The sequence below is a fragment of the Pipistrellus kuhlii genome, unplaced genomic scaffold, assembly GCF_014108245.1.
Source record: "Pipistrellus kuhlii isolate mPipKuh1 unplaced genomic scaffold, mPipKuh1.p scaffold_m20_p_3, whole genome shotgun sequence".
NCBI classification, from domain to species: Eukaryota; Metazoa; Chordata; class Mammalia; order Chiroptera; family Vespertilionidae; genus Pipistrellus; species Pipistrellus kuhlii.
In genome coordinates this window covers 158,497,325-158,516,074 of record NW_023425529.1, presented here as the reverse complement: position 1 = coordinate 158,516,074, position 18,750 = coordinate 158,497,325, and the positions used below count along the sequence as shown (strand labels likewise).

The following is an 18,750-nucleotide window of genomic DNA, read 5'->3' as shown; positions in this document are numbered from 1 at the left end:
CCAGAATGACCTCATCACAACTAATTATTCCAAATAAGATCCAGGAGTAGTAGGGGTTATGACTTCAACATAACTCCTTGGGGGACACGCTTGTATGCATGCCAAAAAAATTGGGATCCACTAAAACTGTGTTTCCCCATAGTGATGATTCATTAGAATCACCTGGAGAAATTTCAAAATTGCACCAATACTGGGCCCCAACCAATTAAATCTGACCCTCTAGGGGTGAGATCAGGCATTAGTAGTCATTAAAAACATCTCAGGGAATATTCTAATGCATACAGTTGAGAGCTACAACATGAAACTCAGATTTTACAATGCTTTGTGGAAAATGTGGAATATTTTTTGTGGAGTTGGAGGGGAATAGGGGCAAATTACCTTATTTTAAGAAATGGTACAAATTTGCTGAAACCAGTTTAGCTCAGGGGATAGAGCATCGACCTGCAGACTGAAAGGTCCCAGGTTCGATTCCAGTCAAGAGCATGTACCTTAGTTGCAGGCACATCCCCAGTAGGGGAGGGGAGGTGCAAGAGGCAGTTGATCGATGATTCTCTCTCATTGATGTATCTGACTCTCTATCCCTCTCTCTTCCTCTCTGTAAAAAAAAATCAATAAAATATATATATTTTTTTAAAAGAAATGGTACAAATTAAAGACATAAGTGGATGATTTGGTACAAGTTATAAAGAAGGTAAAGTCAATTCCAACAAGCACGTATTGCTCTAGTGATCAGGGAAGTCACTCCTGTGGCTATGGGAAGCCAGCCCAAGGCTTAACTCTCATTATCTCCCAAGGTGTGCTTCTCAAAGAGATACTCTGCCATGCCAGATTCAGGGACCCCCATCTCGCACATGTTGGTTATGTCCTTTGATGGATTTCACCTGCTTATTCAGGTACTAAGTCTCAATGAAGTCACACAAATGGGGGTCATTTTCTCAGTGGCCAGTTTGTGCAATTCCAGTAGTGACTGATTCACACTACTTTCTAAATGTAACACTTAGAAAATGTGGGATGTTTTTAAATGAGATGTTTACATGTTTTTGCTAGTTTGCATTGGAAAAAAAATATGCTGGTAATTTAGTCTTTGCTAAAAAAAAAATGCTGTTTGGAAAACAGAGACATTAATTTTTCAATGACAGCTTACATTCATTATTGTCTATATTAGTATCAGGTGCATAGTACAGGGATTAGACAATCATACACTTTACAGAGTGTTTCCCCAATATTTTTAGGATCCACCTGGTGCCATGCATAGTTAGGACAATATTATTGACTATATTTGCTATGTTGTACTTTACATTCCTGTGACTGTTTTGCAACTACCAGTCAAAACAGAGGCATTTTGATAATGATCTTTAAGAACCCAAAAGTTTCTCATCAATAATATTGCAGATATTTGATCATTTTTCAATGAGCTTAATATAGATTACTTAATTTTTACTTCTCTAGATAGTAATTGGAGACATTTAGGAATAAAGGCAACTAATTAAGGAAGAAAGTATATGTGAGAGAATTAAATGGAAGAAATATGAGCTTGGAAAATTAAACTAAGTTCATAATATCTTAACACTGTTGCCAAGTCTTGCACATGGTGTTCACTCTCTCATTTTGCTCTAACGGGACTATAATTTAGGATTGTATTTGGACTAGTCTTTCCAAATTTCCCTCAATTTTCCACAGTTGTTATTCCAGAAAATACTTGGTAATGGCTTCTAAATGTTTTTTACATATATATATTTTATTGATTTTTCACAGAGAGGAAGAGAGAGGGATAGAGAGTTAGAAACATCGATGATAGAGAATCATTGATCAGTTGCCTTTTGCACACCCCCTACTGGGCATGTGCCTGCAACCAGGGTACATGCCCTTGCCCGGAATCGAACCTGGGACCTTTCAGTCCGCAGGCCGATGCTCTATCCACTGAGCCAAACCGGTCCCAGCTAAATGTTTTTTAAATAGTAGCAACTTCAGCATAAAACATAGAAATAAGCAAAGAAAGTACGAGGTGTTCAATATACACTGATTGGCCAGATTATTATGACCACCCCATCAGTACTTTGTTGGGCCACCTTTTGCCTTTAATACTGCAGTGATTCTTCTTGGCATGGACTCCATGAGATGTGGAAAGGTGATGAGAGGAATCTGACACCATGCCTGATGAATAGCACTGTCCAGTTCTGTGAGATTTGATGGTTGTGGAACCAGCTGCCTGATGGCTCTTTTAACTCGGTCCCACAAATGCTCAATTGGATTGAGATCTGATGATTTTGGGGGCCACCTAAGCAAGGTAAAGTCTCCCTCATGTTCTTGAAACCACTCCTGCACAATGTGAGCACCGTGGCATGGCCCACTGTCTTGTTGGAAGAAGCCATCTCCATTGGGATATGCCATCAACATGATAGGATGAATTTAATCAGCAATGACACTTAGGTATGTTGTGCTATTCAGATGTTGTTCCACATGAATTAAAGGGCCCAAATCATGCCAGGAAAACATGTCCCAAATCATAACACTGGCCCCACCAGCTTGGAGGGTTGTACTCATGCATGTGGGGTGCATGTTTTCATGTTATTTCTGCGAAATTCTTACTCTGCCATCTGCATGATACAACTGGAAATGTGATTCATCATACCACATGACTTTTTCCCAATGCTCAACTGTCCTATCCTTGTATTCCTATGTGAATTGGAAATGTTTTATCCTGGTAACTGCAGACAGCAAAGGTGTTCGAACAGGCCTTTGGCTTCCATATCCCATGCGATGCAGTGTACAGCTAATTTGCCTCCAAATGTCAGGTGGTCATAATAATCTGGCCATTCAGTATATATAGTTAGATCTGGAAGACTACAAAATTCTTTGAAAAGATAAATTGACCAATACTGGGTGTCATTTTCTTTTGGGGACTGAAGACAATTCTATATTGGTATTTGCTTTGTTGTCATATTGATTACAGACAGTCCTCGGGTTACATCGGACTCGATGTACATAGTTTTGTGGTTACGTTGCCATCTCCCATTTATTTATTTTTTTAAAATTCCTCCAAAACTGGTTTGGCTCTAATTTGGCTCAGTGGATAGAGTGTCAGCCTGTAGACTGAAAGGTCCCTGGTTCGATTATGGTCAAGGGCATGTACCTTGGTTGCGGGCACATCCCCAGTAGGTGTGCAAGAGGCAGCTGATCGATGTTTCTCTCTCATTGATATTTCTAACTCTCTATCTCTCTCCCTTCCTCCCTGTAAAAAAAAAATCAATATATTTTTTAAAAAAATAAAGTACAAAATAAAAAAAATAGTCATTTCGAGATATACATATATCTTTATGTTTTTTATTATTAACTGTATTTACCACAAGAAAAGGTCAGGAATTGTTATCTTTCTTTTAATATTTTTTACTGCTTTACTTCATTACTGCTGTGTATGTGCTCCATGTGAGTGACGTAGGTGCTTATGTAGGTGAATTCCGACTTATGGTGAAAATCGTGTTATGTCAGGCCGTAGGAAAGGATCTCCGACACAACCTGAGAACCTACTGTACTGACTAAACTAATAGAAATTTCATAAAGTAATAAATTTCACTATTACAGATGGTGTAAAGTAAAGAGCTAAAGAAGAATCAGTATATTATAATCCAGAGGAGAATAAGTAGTGCACTAATGAAAAACACTAGAAGCCAGCAATTGAGAAACATAGCATAATAATATGTGAGAAGGAAAATATAAATATGAAAGTGAACTAAAGCATATTAATCAAGTTAATAAGAAAATCAAACATCCTTTCCAATAGGAAAAGGTAAGGATGGAAAAGTCAACACATGGTTTTTTAGAACTACCATAAAAATTAATCATCTAAACCAGAACCCTAGAGAGGGAAAGAAGTTACTATTAATAATTATACAAGGACAACAGCTACAATCAGGAGCTATCCAGAAATCCACGGTGTGTGTTAACTATAGTTTTAATACATTCTACCAGTATTCTTGGCTTCACTTTAACTGTGCCTCTTCTTTAGCCCTTAAAACACCTTTCCAATGTCTTCTCCATGATCAAACATGAAAGGATACAGTTAGTCAATATATATTCCAAAATGTTGTACACAAATCCATAAACACGAAATAATTATGAGTAAGAAAGGGCTAAATTACACCATGGTGAAATCAACCCCAAATCTCAGTGGCTGAAAACAACCCAAGTTTCTCTGTCATTCATGTTACAAGGCCATCAGAGGTGGGCAGGGGGGTCTATATTCAGTTTAGGCTTGAACATTGCCAGTCACAAAAGTTTCCTTTTTCAGAGGAAAAAGGGTGTCCAAGGCCTCACACCACAAGAGAGTGGCATTTCCTGGAAAAGACACAGAAACACTTTCTCATCACATTTGCCCAAACTCGCCCCATGGTGCCACCTAAACACGAAAGGCCTAGAAAGTGCAGTCAACCCTACATTGTGCCTGGAAGAGGTGAAGTGGAACTACTTACAAATATAATTGGTGACTGCCATAAAAATACCTTTGTAACTCAATATCTTCTTAAAAATTGCTCTTGTTATAAAGACTTACTTTTTTTGGAGGGGGAGTGTTATTGTTTTGAAAGGAAGGCTATCTACCCCTCCTTTTTCTCCAGTACACTCCTCTCTGATTTCTGTCTTGCTTTGTCTTGTATTTATAACTTCTAAATGAATGCAGAAAAGTCTGTTCCTGCTGCACACAGGCTGCAGAACAAACCATATTTTATTATGCCACTTTTTGTACTAACTCTTCTACTTAACACTTAGCAAGCAATGAGGCATGTCTGCACAATCTCTGTTATCAGTACAGCTGGAAAACAGCCACATTTTTCAAAATACAAATTAGAAAAATGCCCCTTCCCCCAACAGGCAAAGTGGTGATTGTAACACAAGACACGCACATCTGAGTAAAGTGCACGTAATATTGTGAATGTAGAGCACACACAAAATTTTATAGACAGAATGGCCGACCATGTAAAGTTAATATGTGTGTATATAATGTATAAGCCCTGCAGAGGGACTTTGAAGGTTGTTATTCCTGAGTGATGGCATTACAGCCCATTTTTAAAATTACATTTCCTTCTTTAGATATTTTCTTTGTTTTCTAGGTATCCTACAGTATACTTGTATTTGTTTACATTGCTATATATATATATATATATATATATATATATATATATATATATATATATATATATATATATATATAATTTTAAAAGTATACTTCTGGTCCTGGCTTTAGTAGGATGTATTTGTCTTTCTCTGAGAAGGCTGACTTATAGACCAGATGCTAATCTCTGTCTATATGTGTATTATGGCTTTCAGCTGCTTTTAGAATACAATCCTATCTAATAAAAGAGTAATATGCAGATTGACCATCACTCCAACACACAAGATGGCTGCCCCCATGTGGTCAAAGATCCTGCCCCTATGTGGACACAAGATGGCCAGCAGGGAAGGGCAGTTGGGAGGGACCAGACAAGCAGGGGAGGGCAGTTCGAAGCGATCAACCCTGCAGAGGAGGGCAGTTAGGGGTGACCAGGCCGGCAGAGGAGGGAAGTTGGGGGCAAACAGGCTGTCAGGGGAGCAGTTAGACATCAACAGGCTGACATGGGAGTGGTTAGGGGGTGATCAGGCTGGCAGGCAGAAGCGGCAGAAAGGCAGGCAGGTGAGCAGTTGGGATCCAGCAGTCCTGGATTGTGAAAGGAATGTCCAACTGCCCTAAACAGGCATTCAGACATCTCTCGAGTGGTCCCAGATTGGAAAGAGTGCAGGCTGGGCTGAGGGACACCCCCTCCTAGAGCACTAATTTTGTGCACTGGGCCTCTAGTTTGATTATATGGTTAAAATAACCTGGTGTCTTAGAAATAGATCTAGGTGCTTTTCCACTTTTAAAGAGAATTTTAATGTGAGAAATTGGTTGTATAAATATATATGAAGTTGCATGATGGACAAAATTTATACATGAATTGTTATTCTCAGTTGTACCAAAAATGAGCAAACACTAACCTCATTTTATATTTCTTCACAAACACCTTTAAAATCTTAACTCAAATCCTATTCCTAATCTACATAATAAATTATCTAAATATACTGCTTTGCTGTCTAATTTAAAATGTATATAATTTTGAAGCAATTGTAACTCTTCTAACATAACGCTGTTTGCTAAGTTAAAGTGGTGAAATATCATATAGCCTTTATAACTGAGCCTTAAACAGGACCATAATTCATTTGCTACATAATTGCTATTACTTAAAAAAGAACAGGTGTTCTATTGAAAAAGAATATTTGCAACTTGATATTTATTATCAGGGAGGGAGTTGAGAATCATAGATCCAAATCTCTACTTGCTGCATAGATCCAAGTCTCTACTTGCTGTGTTGTTTTGTTTTTATTTGTTTCCTTCCTTGGATAAATCAATTTCTCTGAGCCTGTCAAATGGAGTTTTAATAGTACCTAGCTTATTTTCATATATACATATTCAATTTAAAATGTTATAAAGATCAGAATATCTTCTAAAATGAAAGTATTTTTAAAATAGCTAAATGACATTTTAGTTTTTAAAAAGTTTGTTTCTTCATTTGCAGTATAAAATTATCATTTATAAAAGACTTTGTCAATTTTAATTTAGTTCAAATCTGTATATTGTTCAAGTTAGTATTTTTTTCTAATAATCTCTTACTAGATCAGGGATATATGGCTGTATGTTTCAAGTATGCATCACATATATATCTATATAACTTATTATATTTCTTCAATGTAAGATTATTTAAAATAGTCAGTGCTAATTGAGTGCTTATTTTCTAAAAACATTTCTATGTTAACTTATCAAATCCAAACATTCATCCATTTCAGTTTACAGGTTGTCTTAGGGAATTAAAAACAATTTGCTGAATGTTGAGCATTATTATAAAGAGAAACTGAATTATTTCTCCATCCTTCAACTTACAATAATTTTGCACAAACAATAATTTAGATTTTTATCTAAACTTAAACCTAAGCTCAAATATGTGTGATTAATTATAACCCTTAGAGTATCTTCCTAGTGGTTCACTATTACTCTTAGTTCAAAATGATCTTCAAGAAAAAATTAATATCTCATAACTAAATAACAACTATGTTATTCAGCTAGGAGGGGAACCACTGAATCTCAGACTCCATATTAAATATAGGGATAAGTTGTGCCTCTATTGGGCAAACTCTAAGATCAAAATTCAATTTATTACTGCTCTGCAAAAAATATAGCTTTAAAATCATTAACATGAGTCATGAATAATGACAATACTTATAGCTGTGACAGAATTTTGTTTGAAGTTGCTCCAATAGCATACACCAGACATTGCATAATATTTGATCAGAAATCACAGATAATGCAAAAACTTTATCTAATTATATTCATTGAAATTGATTCAGAAATAATTTCAATAAAATAAATCTCAGAGATATATTTCTTGCTTAGAAACCTTAACTTGTAATCTTTTGGTAGTCTTTTCAATAGGATTTTAAAGTACTGTTAAATTATGTCAAATAACAGTACAATAAATACTTTAAAAAGCAACAACTTACCAAAAATAGTGATTCATTTTTTATGTAAAGTAATGTATGTGCATCTTATATGTAAAATATATTTTTTATAAAGAGTCACTGGATAGGTACCAAAAGGATAATATTTACTGTTTTCTGCCTGGTAATATTGAGAGTAGTTTTAATTCTTTCATTTTCTTATCTTTGTTTTCCAAATTTTCTACAGTGTGCCAGAATCAGCTTTGTAATTTAGAAAATTACAGAGCAATGCCAAATCCATAAGTGAGTAAATTATTATCATTCGTCATTCTAACACTTTGTCAATGGATCTATTTTCATTTTTTAAATCCTTTTCTATATTTACCCATATAAGTGCAATAATATCTGCCACAACTTCATTTAAAATTAGTCTTTGTTAAAAAGTAACCAAAAGATATGCCACATTCCTAACTTTTCAAAAATAGTGATATACTGGATTATAATATTTCAAGTCCATTATGCTTATATGTGATATTCATCCTGAAATACAAGGTTCAAATCTGCAATGTACTAACATTCAACTATTTACCAAGCCAAAAGAATATTATAATCATGTATCAGCAAAGCTTTTCTAAGTAAAGTCTCTTCTAGAACCCTTGGTATCTGAATACAGGAATTCCCAGTGAATAATACCTTCAACCCTGTCAATTTGATGTATGGGTCCTTTCTCCATCTCCAGGATGATTTACGGATGTGTTCCCAAAAGTAGCTCTCATATTATATCCTGAGGGCCTTCTCTGATCAAAATAATGAAGACAATAAATGTGTACAAAAGAAAAATACTACATATGTTTTTAAAAGCAGAAATAAAAACAATACAATCACTATTGCTCCTTTAATTTTGTTAAAAATATAACAGCCAAAACTTGGACCATACAATTTTATAAATCTTCAAATGTTATTTCTCTTTGAAAGTTCTTTAATATTCTTAATATTTTATCACAATCATGATCTTTATCATTATCTGAATCTATAATATCAACATTAAAGCTGAATATGTATAGTAGTATTGCAATTTAATGCTTTAAAAATGATTTTCAACATATGATCCCATTAGGGTGGATAACCATATAATCCTGGAGATCAGCAAAACAAGTAATTTTTCATCATTCATCACCTGGTAACATCATCCATAAACTTTTAGGGAATGACTGCATGCACTGTAATGTTGCTTAATAAATCCTGTCTTTCTTTTGTATGAAAAAGTCCTCATCTCCAAACTATCTCCCCTGCCCCATCCCCACCACACACACACTCATATCTTTCACTTGACCAATCCCTTTAATCCCAACTCAGTCTTCACATGACATGGAAGTCATCTCCAAAACAGTACACAAGAATGCTTGGCAATTGTCCTGCTGTCTGTCCTCTTAGCACTGTTTCCTAATATATATACTATGAATTAAAATGTTCCAATTAAATGTCTTCCTTATTCCCTGGCTTGGGTTTGTATGAAAGGGGTATCACCTGCCTCTCCTGGCTGAAATATCCTTCTTCTCCTTAAAAAATCCTCAAGTTTAGAAATTTTGTCTATTTCACTTCATACTTCCAGTATCTATGCAAATGTCTCATGTGAAATAGACTTAACAGAAACAAATTGAGATCAAGGTCAAGAATAAAGACAAGCCTGACTGGTGTGTCTCAGTGGGTTAGAGTGTCATCTTGTACACTGAAAGGTTTGAGGTTCTCAGTCAGGGCACATATCTAGCTTCTGGATTGGATCCCTGGTCAGGAGGCAACAAATCTGTTTCTCTCACACATTCTCTCTCTCTCTCTCTCTCTCTCTCTCTCTCTCTCTCTTTCTCTCTCTCTCTCTTTCTCTTTCTCTTTCTCTCATCAATAAAAACATATCCTCAGATGAGATTTTTTTAATTCCATACTAAGACAAACAACACAATTAAAAAATGGCAGAACACCTGAACAGACACTTCTCCAAAGAGGATATACAAATGGCCAAGAGACATATGAAAAGATGCTCAATGTCATTAATCATTGGAGAAATGCAAATTAAAATGACAATAAGGTACCACCTCACACCTGCCAGAATGACTATCATCAATAAATCAATAAATAACAGTGCTGGGGAGGATGTGGAGAAAAAGAACCCCTAGTATACTGTTGGTGAGAATACAGACTGTTATAAGCACTACAAAAAGCCAGTGTGGAGTTTCCTAAAAATTTCAAAAAATAAAATAAAAATAGAACTGTCATTTGATCCAGTGATCCCACTTCTAAGAATATATCCTAAGAAGACAGAAACACCAATCAGAAAGAATATCTGCACCTCTATATTGATAGCAGCACAATTTACAATAGTTAAGATCTGGAAACAGCCCAAGTGCTCATCAGATGAGTTGATTAATAACTGTGGTACATGTACACAGTGTGATACTATGCTGGTGTGCTTCTTACCTTTTGAGACAGCAGGTAAGTGTAACAAGCCAACCAGAGAGAGACAAAAACTATATGATCTCACTTATATGTGAAATCTAATGAACAAAATAGAAACAGAAGCATGGATACATTAACAAACTGACAGCTATCAGAGAGACTGGATGAAAGAAGATGAAGGTATTAACCCAGAAACACATATATCCTAGTGAACCAGTGCACGAATTCGTGCACATTGAAATGAAATTAATTAAAAGGTGGCTGGTGGTGTGGGACTTGGTGCCATGAACCAGACACACCCTGGAACCAACCTCCAGTGGTCCCTTTCCGGCATCTGTAGAGTGAGAGGGATCTCAATGGCAGGTGGAGTCTCTCAGCCTGGCCTGCGGGAATCAGGCTGAAACTGGCTTTCTGACATCCCGAGAGGCTCCCTCCTCTCTGGATATAGAGTGTATCACTCAAGAACCACTACTGACAAGCACTGCAGCTAGGCAGCTCTTGTGCTGAGCATCAGGCCCCTGTTGGTCAGTGCATGTCATAGCCACCAGTCTGATGGTCAGACATTAGCATACAGGGTGTAGAACACAAATGCAAGTGTGCAGTAAACCAGATTTGAGGCCAAGAGTGCCCCAGCAACAATATAATCTATACTAATAAAAGGGTAATATGGTAATTAGACTGGGAGACCAGACATCTTCCTACCGTCCAACATCCTTCTGGACAAAATCACAGTGGTGGGGGCCAAGGCAGAGGAGGTTGGGGCTATCAGGCCAGCAGGGAAGGGTAGTTTGGGGCCATGAGGCCAGCCAGGAAGAGCAGTTAGGGGTCATGAGGTCAGCAGGGGAGGGCAGTTGGGGCCAGGGAGGGACGAGGGAGATTGGCTAGCTGGGGAGAGACAACGGGAGGGTTCTAGGACATGTCCCCACTCAATCCCAATTGGCTGGACCCCAGCAGCAAGCTAACATTATCACTTGGAGTGTCTGCCCCCTGGTAGTGAGTACAAGTCATAGCGAGTGGTTGAGCAGCCTTAGCATATCTATAATAATAAAAGTATAATATGCAAATTAACTGAACAACTGAAGAGCAGGACGATTGTCTGAATGACCTTCTGGATGGCCATGGTATGACATCCACTGACACCATGCTAGCCTTAAAACCTGCCCTAATGATGTGCCTGTGTGCATTGCTAAAGTAATTTTACAATGAATAATCCCTTTTTCTACTCTCTACCTCTTCTTATGTCCTCTAGTAGTTGGATATCTTCTATGAAAAACCTTACTTGATCAAGTAAACTAGAATACAGTCCAGATTCAGAAATGCTATAAATACATTAATAGAGAGGTTTAATTTAGGAATATTGTCCTGTCTACTGAGATTCTGTTTTGTAAAGTCTTATTCCCTTCATACCAGAAATAAATGGTATTTTATTATTAAAATCATACACCATTATTCTAAAAGTGCTTTGTGCTAGAGAATATATTGCATTTACTTCCTTGAGAAACATGTCTTACTTAGTATTTTAAATACGTATTTTTCCTTAGATATGTGTGTTCATAGCTCTAAATGGGTTTGCACAGAAGAAACAAGTAATAGCATCTACATAGGAATGAATACATGTGTGATTCAATACAAAAAGCAATCTTATCTACAGCAACATATAAATGTGCTAGTCTCTAAATATCCATGTATAATCACAATTTAGGTCATTAAACAAAACAGAACACATTCTATACTACATAACTTCAGTTTTAGTTAAAACATTTGTACCTTTCACTGTAAAAATCAGTGGAAAGTCATAAATAAAAAAAATTACTCAGACAGCATTGCTTTATTTTATCTCCCAAGAAGAAATGCACTGTCAGCAGGGCTCTGCCCAGGATCTGGCAAATGTTGTCCTTGGAAGTCTATGCCACCAGAATAAAAGAGAGCAAATATTGGTTTCTGTTATGTAAACAAGTCATGCTCTTCTGTCCTACAAGTCAAACTAATGGGAAAGTGGACAGCTCTTAGTACATAAGGGTCCCCTGAGATTCGATATTTTCTAATTTCAAATGGATCATGCCTATTAAATATATTTTGTTAATATAAACTGCAATAGATGTTAGAGGTATTTCAGTAATTACCAGGTCACAGATAGATCCTTCTCTTTCCTATAGTGTTTTCAACAATCTTTTGAAATAGACAAAGCCTAGTATATGTATTATAAGAAAAGAAATCAAGCAAATCACATCAATTTTATCATATTATTCAAAATAAACCATTCATCATAAAAGATGACATTGACCAAGTTCAATACATACTTTGAACATAGAGTAACACTGTATAATAATTGCATGCTAAAAATGAGTCCTGAAAACAAATAATGTCATGTGAATAAATTATTTTTAGAGAGCCTGATCATAGGCTTCTTAAGTATTAAAATAGAAAAACATGTTTGGTTTTGACTGATTTATACTACTTGTTGTATTTTACACTATTCAACGCAAACTTAAATTTACAAATGTTTATGTTTCCCTAAATAGTCATTTCTCTAAGCATGTTTATCTAAAATGAGCAAATAAAAGCAATTTAATATCAAGAGTGCATTACTAAATATCTATCTCAAATGTAAAGTTCTGCTTTAAATATCCAAATTTAAATACGATGAAAACAAAATCAGTATTACCTAAAATAAGTGCAAAACATACATAAAAAGCATAAAATTTCCATAACTCACTTAATTTTTCAACACCGTTCTACTAGAATAACCAAAGTAGGTATTTAGTATCATATTCATCATGTCTATGTAATTTAAAATGCCGTTTCCTGCCAGAAATTTTATCCTGACAAATTTGGCTTGAGCATATTCCTATGTACAACTGAATCAATTTCACACTTACTCACCTCCCTGTCTCTGGGAGGTGGTCCATTCATTGGTTTGATATTGCCATAGCAACTCAGCAACATGGGAACATACCCGCCAAGTTCTGCTGTTCAAGTTCCAGTATATGGTGAACTGCCTCGGGCAAACTGAAACACTGTTCTTTTATAGATGGATCTTTTCCGTATTCTTACCCTGATACTCTAAAACTGATGTTTCAATTCCAAGTTATAGTAATTCAAGAAAAGCAAATAAAAGGTTAATTGTTTCTGCTAGAGAGTACATTTTGGTGCACATTTAAAAATTTTTCCAAGCCCTAAAGAAAAGAACACGTGCTAACATGTATTACCATCACTAGGGGTGTTAGAGGGCCTGCAGTTTACTAGTAGCTGAACAGTGTTTAAGTAACACATTTTTTAAGCTGAATATCTAGCCACAATATTATAATTTCAAATAAAAGGCAGTTCTTTAAAATTAAAGCTTTTAATTGACCAAGTATCTAGGTGATACTAAACCAACAGAAAACCATCCTCTGACCTCTGGACACCACAAGTACAGAATCAAGGTGTCATCAGGGCCACCATCTGGGGAGGAATCTGTCCTTGCCTTCCTCTTAGGCTGAGATCCTTAAGGTTCCTTGGTCTGCCTTACCCCAATCCCTGCCTCTGTCTTCACATGGCTGTCTTTACTCTGTGTGTTCATCTATAAGGACACTGGTCAATTATAATTACATCTGCAAAGACCCTATTTTTAAACAAGGTTTCCTTCAGAGGTGCTAGGATTCAACAGGACATTGTGGGTGATACAATTCAACCCACAACAGAGCTATTAAGGTTACGTCTCTACAAAGTGAAGAAAAATCAGACATCTCATCAGGACACTGTCTCCTTCATCGGTGGAGACAGGCAGACCCAAGTACTAAACTGCACTCATCAATATACAAACAAGTGAGAAAGGTGGTGGTTTAGAACACTACACAACATATGCCACCAGCTTTGGAGTTTACACTCTTCTCTCACAGATCACTTCCTCCAAGGGCATCATGCTGGGTCTCTGTGGCATGTCCCAACCCAGTGGGTGCCTTAGGGGGCAGCAGGCACAACATGGAGGAAACAGCTCTGCCAGCAAAGCAAGGAAAGCTCCCTGAGGGCACATTCATTTATCACCCATTAGCTGAAGCTGGGCTGAGTGGGTGGCTTTAGCTGCTCAGCAATGCATGCCTCTGACTCCTCTTCACTTCCCTCAGACACAGACTCTGTCTGCCAACACCTCCACTGTGTGTTTCTCCCAACTGCAATTCTTCTGTGAGCAGACCCTGTTAAGGGTCTCTCCCTCAGGATTTGCCCTTTGATTCAGAATGGAGCTGAGGAAGCATGACAAGGGATGCTTGTGCTAATGCCAAATGGGAGAGGGCAGGAGAACTGGGAGATTTTTCCTAGGGCAAAATTCAGTAAGAGTCAGGGAGCCAGCAGGAACCATGAAAACCAATTTGACTTCAAAGTAAGACAGACAGACTTGGCAGAGTGAACACCTGAATAGAAAAAAGAACACAGGCGTCCAAAATCCTGGGGTCATTACCTTTGCTAGGAGAATGAATTAAGCCCTCTGTGGTAAACTGGGATTACATTTTTTTTTTTCATTTTACTGAAAAGCTCCTAATATTTGGAATGCTCCCTTTAAGAAGATTGAAAATAAGATTCTAATGAAAGATTACCTCAATTATTTTCAGAGGATGTTTGGAGTTGGTTCTTGGCTCAATCCAATAACCATGTACCCCCACTATGTGATAGTGTATGCATATATTTGTCATCCAGTTTTCTATGTATATATAATTTTATATATACTTTTTATCACTATGTAACAAATTTAAACAAGAGAACATCATATGTAGTACTCAAGTTTTTCTTTGCATAACTTCTTTGCCTTTATAAGAAACAGTGCTGTATAAAAATATCAATTCTTTCTTTTGAATAATTTATTTGCCTATTTTCACCACCCTATTTATATAATTAAAAACTTCTTCTTTTCTAAGATTTTCATGTAAACATACCATGTCCCGCTTTGAGGATAGAAATCAACGACTAGTGTCCCCAACTTCAAGTTAGCCACAACAATGTGAAAACTATGGTTCTTAAAGCCAGTTTAATGGGTTGCAACCAGCATTGTTTCTACTCTTCAAATAGAGACCATCTCCTCTGGTAAGTTTTGTGAAGCTTTCGCTTCAGTTATAAGTTATACTTATGTTTCAGTTATAAGTGTGTATATGTGAGTGGTGCATAAATATGTTTGTTGCAGTGTTAAATGTATTACTTAATGTTCATCACAAAAAGAATATCTGCAATCCACTCTCTTCAGAGACCCTTCCTATCCTGCTTGTACTCTGGCAGACATCATCTGTATTCAACTCACCTGGGTACCGCTAACTCTACATGATTTTTAAATGCACTTTAGCTCACAATGAGCACTTGATAAGAGCTTGGTCAATGATTGAGGGAAAGAAATGATAAGAATTTGCTTAAGGAATACACACTGGTCCAAACATGTAACGATCCTCTTTTGAGACTAGCCAACCAATTAACAACTACTTATTAAAAGTGACAAACAAGATGTCCAAAACATAGGCAGGATATTTGAAGCTAGCAAATAAAAAAGAATAAATACATAAATTAAGATTTCTGTATAGTCTAGAAAGCTTGCACTTGTTATAACATAAATGTTGAAGTGATAGTATTCAGATCTCTTCAACATTTATGAGAGACCATCACCAAAAGATGAATGGAGGCACCTCGCTTTCAATAAAAATGATAAATTGGGGAAGCTACTGAAAGCTGGAAAATAGGAAGCCCTCCCCACCCACCCCCACACAGAAAAGTAGATAATAAGAAGAATTTGATTAGTACTCAAATGAGATGGCAAAACTTATAACTTAGAATAGGGAGCCAACATCGGTAACTCAAGGCAAAAAAATGAACTATTTTTTTATAGAAAAATTTGGAAGATGAGCTCTGACCTCACAAAGAAAAAGCCAAAAAAATGACAGGGCAGTATCACAGAGGTCACACTAAAAAATTTTGATGAAGGAAAAGTATTAGCATGGTATACAATTTCCGTATTTTGTTGGCAATTCAAAAGCATTGAATTGTACCCATGAAGAGAGTATGAAATATAGAGAATACATGCCCGAAGATGCAGGAAGTTCTTCCCAAAGAGCTTCATACAGCTCATCAAGGAAAACCAATGTTACAGCAACTTTGAGAGAACACAGTGTCTTTGGGACATTGGAGTATATTGGGGATGATGCAGCTCCATTTCAGAACTAGCACCTGCAGCAGAGGGATGTTTCAAACTATTTTCCTCTCATTTCTCAGGCACTAGAGTCCTCAGTAGCAGATGACATAAGGAGTTGAAGGAAGAACAGAAGTGTAACAGCACACTCCTAGGCTGGCTAAGAAGACTACTCGATGGATGCACATGTGATACCTCTTTGGGAATTTCTTATATGATGGGGAAAGGCACAGTTTTGAAGTGGAATCAGAATGTTTGCACCTGAAGGTAGAAGTAAAACTATAGAAATATTGTTTGTTATCTACACCGTATCTTCATGTACCTCTGTGGAAATATCTCAACCTGGGATAACTCAGAATACCAATAGACAAAATTTTTTCCTGAAGCTGTTCCCAGTATAATGTGAGAGAATGAAACAGTAAGTGTAAAGTTGCAGTAAACTATGATTGAACACTATGACAGATGAAGAGAAAGAAGCATTGTCTCTCGATTTCTATTCCAGACTGGTAAGATCACAGATGCTTCTAGGGAAGAAAAGCAAGAACTAGGTCTAGAAGGGTGAATGAAAATTAGCCTAGCAAATGGAAAGCAGGCAGATATGACAGGAGGGAGGCACTAGGTCATGAGGGCATAACACAGTATATGGCTATAATACCTGCATGTGTTGAAGGACATGGGTTTGAGAATATGTTTGAGAATATTTAATTCTGATTAAAGAAAAGATACACAAACATGTTGGATGAACTCATAAAAAGGAATCAATGTACAATGTAGGTAAGCTGGTAGTTTGTGAGATAAAGGCATATGCATGGGATATGTTAATTACAGGTAATGTGTAAAGAGGAAATTTGTGCAATACAGGCAGAGCTGAGATGAGTGTTAGTGAACTGTAAGACCATGCCAAAAGTAGAGAAAAATAAATAAAATATGCTTCAAAAACAAGAGTAATGTTATATAGTAAAGATGGCAGAACTAAATCATTACTAGTATCTTATCACTTCCAAGCTGACAGCTCTTTCACCTGAATATAACCATCCACTGGTGACACCCAGTTGTCTCCCATTCTGGACCTACATGTATACAACCCAAGAAAAGCAAGAAACACCCCTATCTGTTCACGAAACTAATGATCAACTGATAGTTGTAGGCAGATAAACCTGCTCTCTGATACAGTTAAGCACATGGCTTTGGCCCAAGGTATCTTCAATCCATGGCTCTTGCCTCAAACCTCATTTCAGGTCTTCATAGCAACAACAGCATCAGCATCATCACCACCAGTACCCAGGACCCAACCAGCATGGCTTCCAAAACCCTGACGTCATTATCTTTGCTAAGAGAAGAGCCTAGATCTCTTTGTGGAAAACTGAAGACACTTTTTTTCATTTTACTGAAAAGTTCCTAATATTTGGAATGCTTCTTTAAGAAAATTGAAGATAAGATTTTAATTAAAGATTACCTCAATTATATTATTGATTTGAGAAAATGCTAAGTAACTGATTTACTATCTGAAAATTTTAAAGTTCTAAAAGTTTAAGGTCTCTTGCCAAAAAGAGGTTTTAAAGCTAACACCTTAATTTTAATGGAGAAAGGGAATGACAAGCCCTTCCCACCCAGAACAGGTAATCCAATTCCAACCAGCAGCTATGTTTAAACAATGTGTCCATTTACACTTGAATGGCTACACCTTTTGATAGCCTAAGGGCAAGTTTACATGTAAACAAGTTTGCTCTCAATTCCTAGGGCAGAAAAAAAACAAGGTTTAAAATTATTAGATTTTAAAATTTATTCTTAGAAGTGTAAAAGTTTATTAATTAAAAAAACAACAACAACAATAAAAGGAGATTGAAAAACCTGATGAACAATAATAGCGGTTCATTGTAGTAGTGTCGGTGATATGGGAGGGGAGTGGACTGACTGTTGGGGAGGATGTGCGTGAAGAGGGGGGTGGGGTGGGGGGGGGGGGGGAGGAAGAGACAACATAACAACATAAACTGTGCACCTATGGATGAGGACAATGGGGGATGGGGAGGGGGCGGAGGGTGGGGTGGAAACCTGGTGGAAGGGGGAAGAAATGAGGAACCTTTGTAATAATATGAACAATAAAGATTGATTTAAAAAAATAATAATAATAATAAAAATAAAAATAAATAAAAAAATAAAAAGATTACCTCAATTATTCTCAAGGAATGCTTAGATTGGTTGCTGGGCTCAATCCAATTATCATGTAGTCCCACTCTGGGGTAATATATGTATGTCTCTGCCATCTGTTTTTATATGTATTAATAATGTTATAAATGCTTTTATTACTATATAACAATAAATTTAAGGAAAATGCATGTGTAGTACTCAAGTTTTTCTTTGCATAACCTCCTTGCCTTTATAAGAAACAATGCTATATAAAAATGTCAATACTTTCTTTTGAATAATTTATTTGCCTATTTTCACCATCCTATTTACATAATTAAAAACTTCTTCTCTTCTAAGGCTTTCATGTAAAACATATCATGTCCTACTTTGAGGATAGAACTCAATGACAACTGTCCCCAACTTCAAGTAAGCCACAACAATGTGCAAACTAGTTCATGAAATCAATTTAGTGGGTGGCAATAGCATTGTTTCTACTCTTCAAATAGAAACCATCCCCTCTGGTAAAA

At 36.6% G+C, this 18,750-nt stretch overlaps 1 long non-coding RNA gene across 1 annotated transcript; it reads right to left on the bottom strand.

Moving 5' to 3' along the window:
- Positions 1-616: 616 nt before the first annotated feature.
- On the bottom strand, positions 617-16,248 carry LOC123653102. The gene is made up of 4 exons (XR_006742731.1): positions 16,239-16,248; positions 13,802-13,804; positions 2,641-2,652; positions 617-980 (listed from the first exon to the last, which is right to left on the bottom strand). It is a non-coding gene; the product is annotated as an uncharacterized LOC123653102 (long non-coding RNA).
- Positions 16,249-18,750: the final 2,502 nt, after the last annotated feature.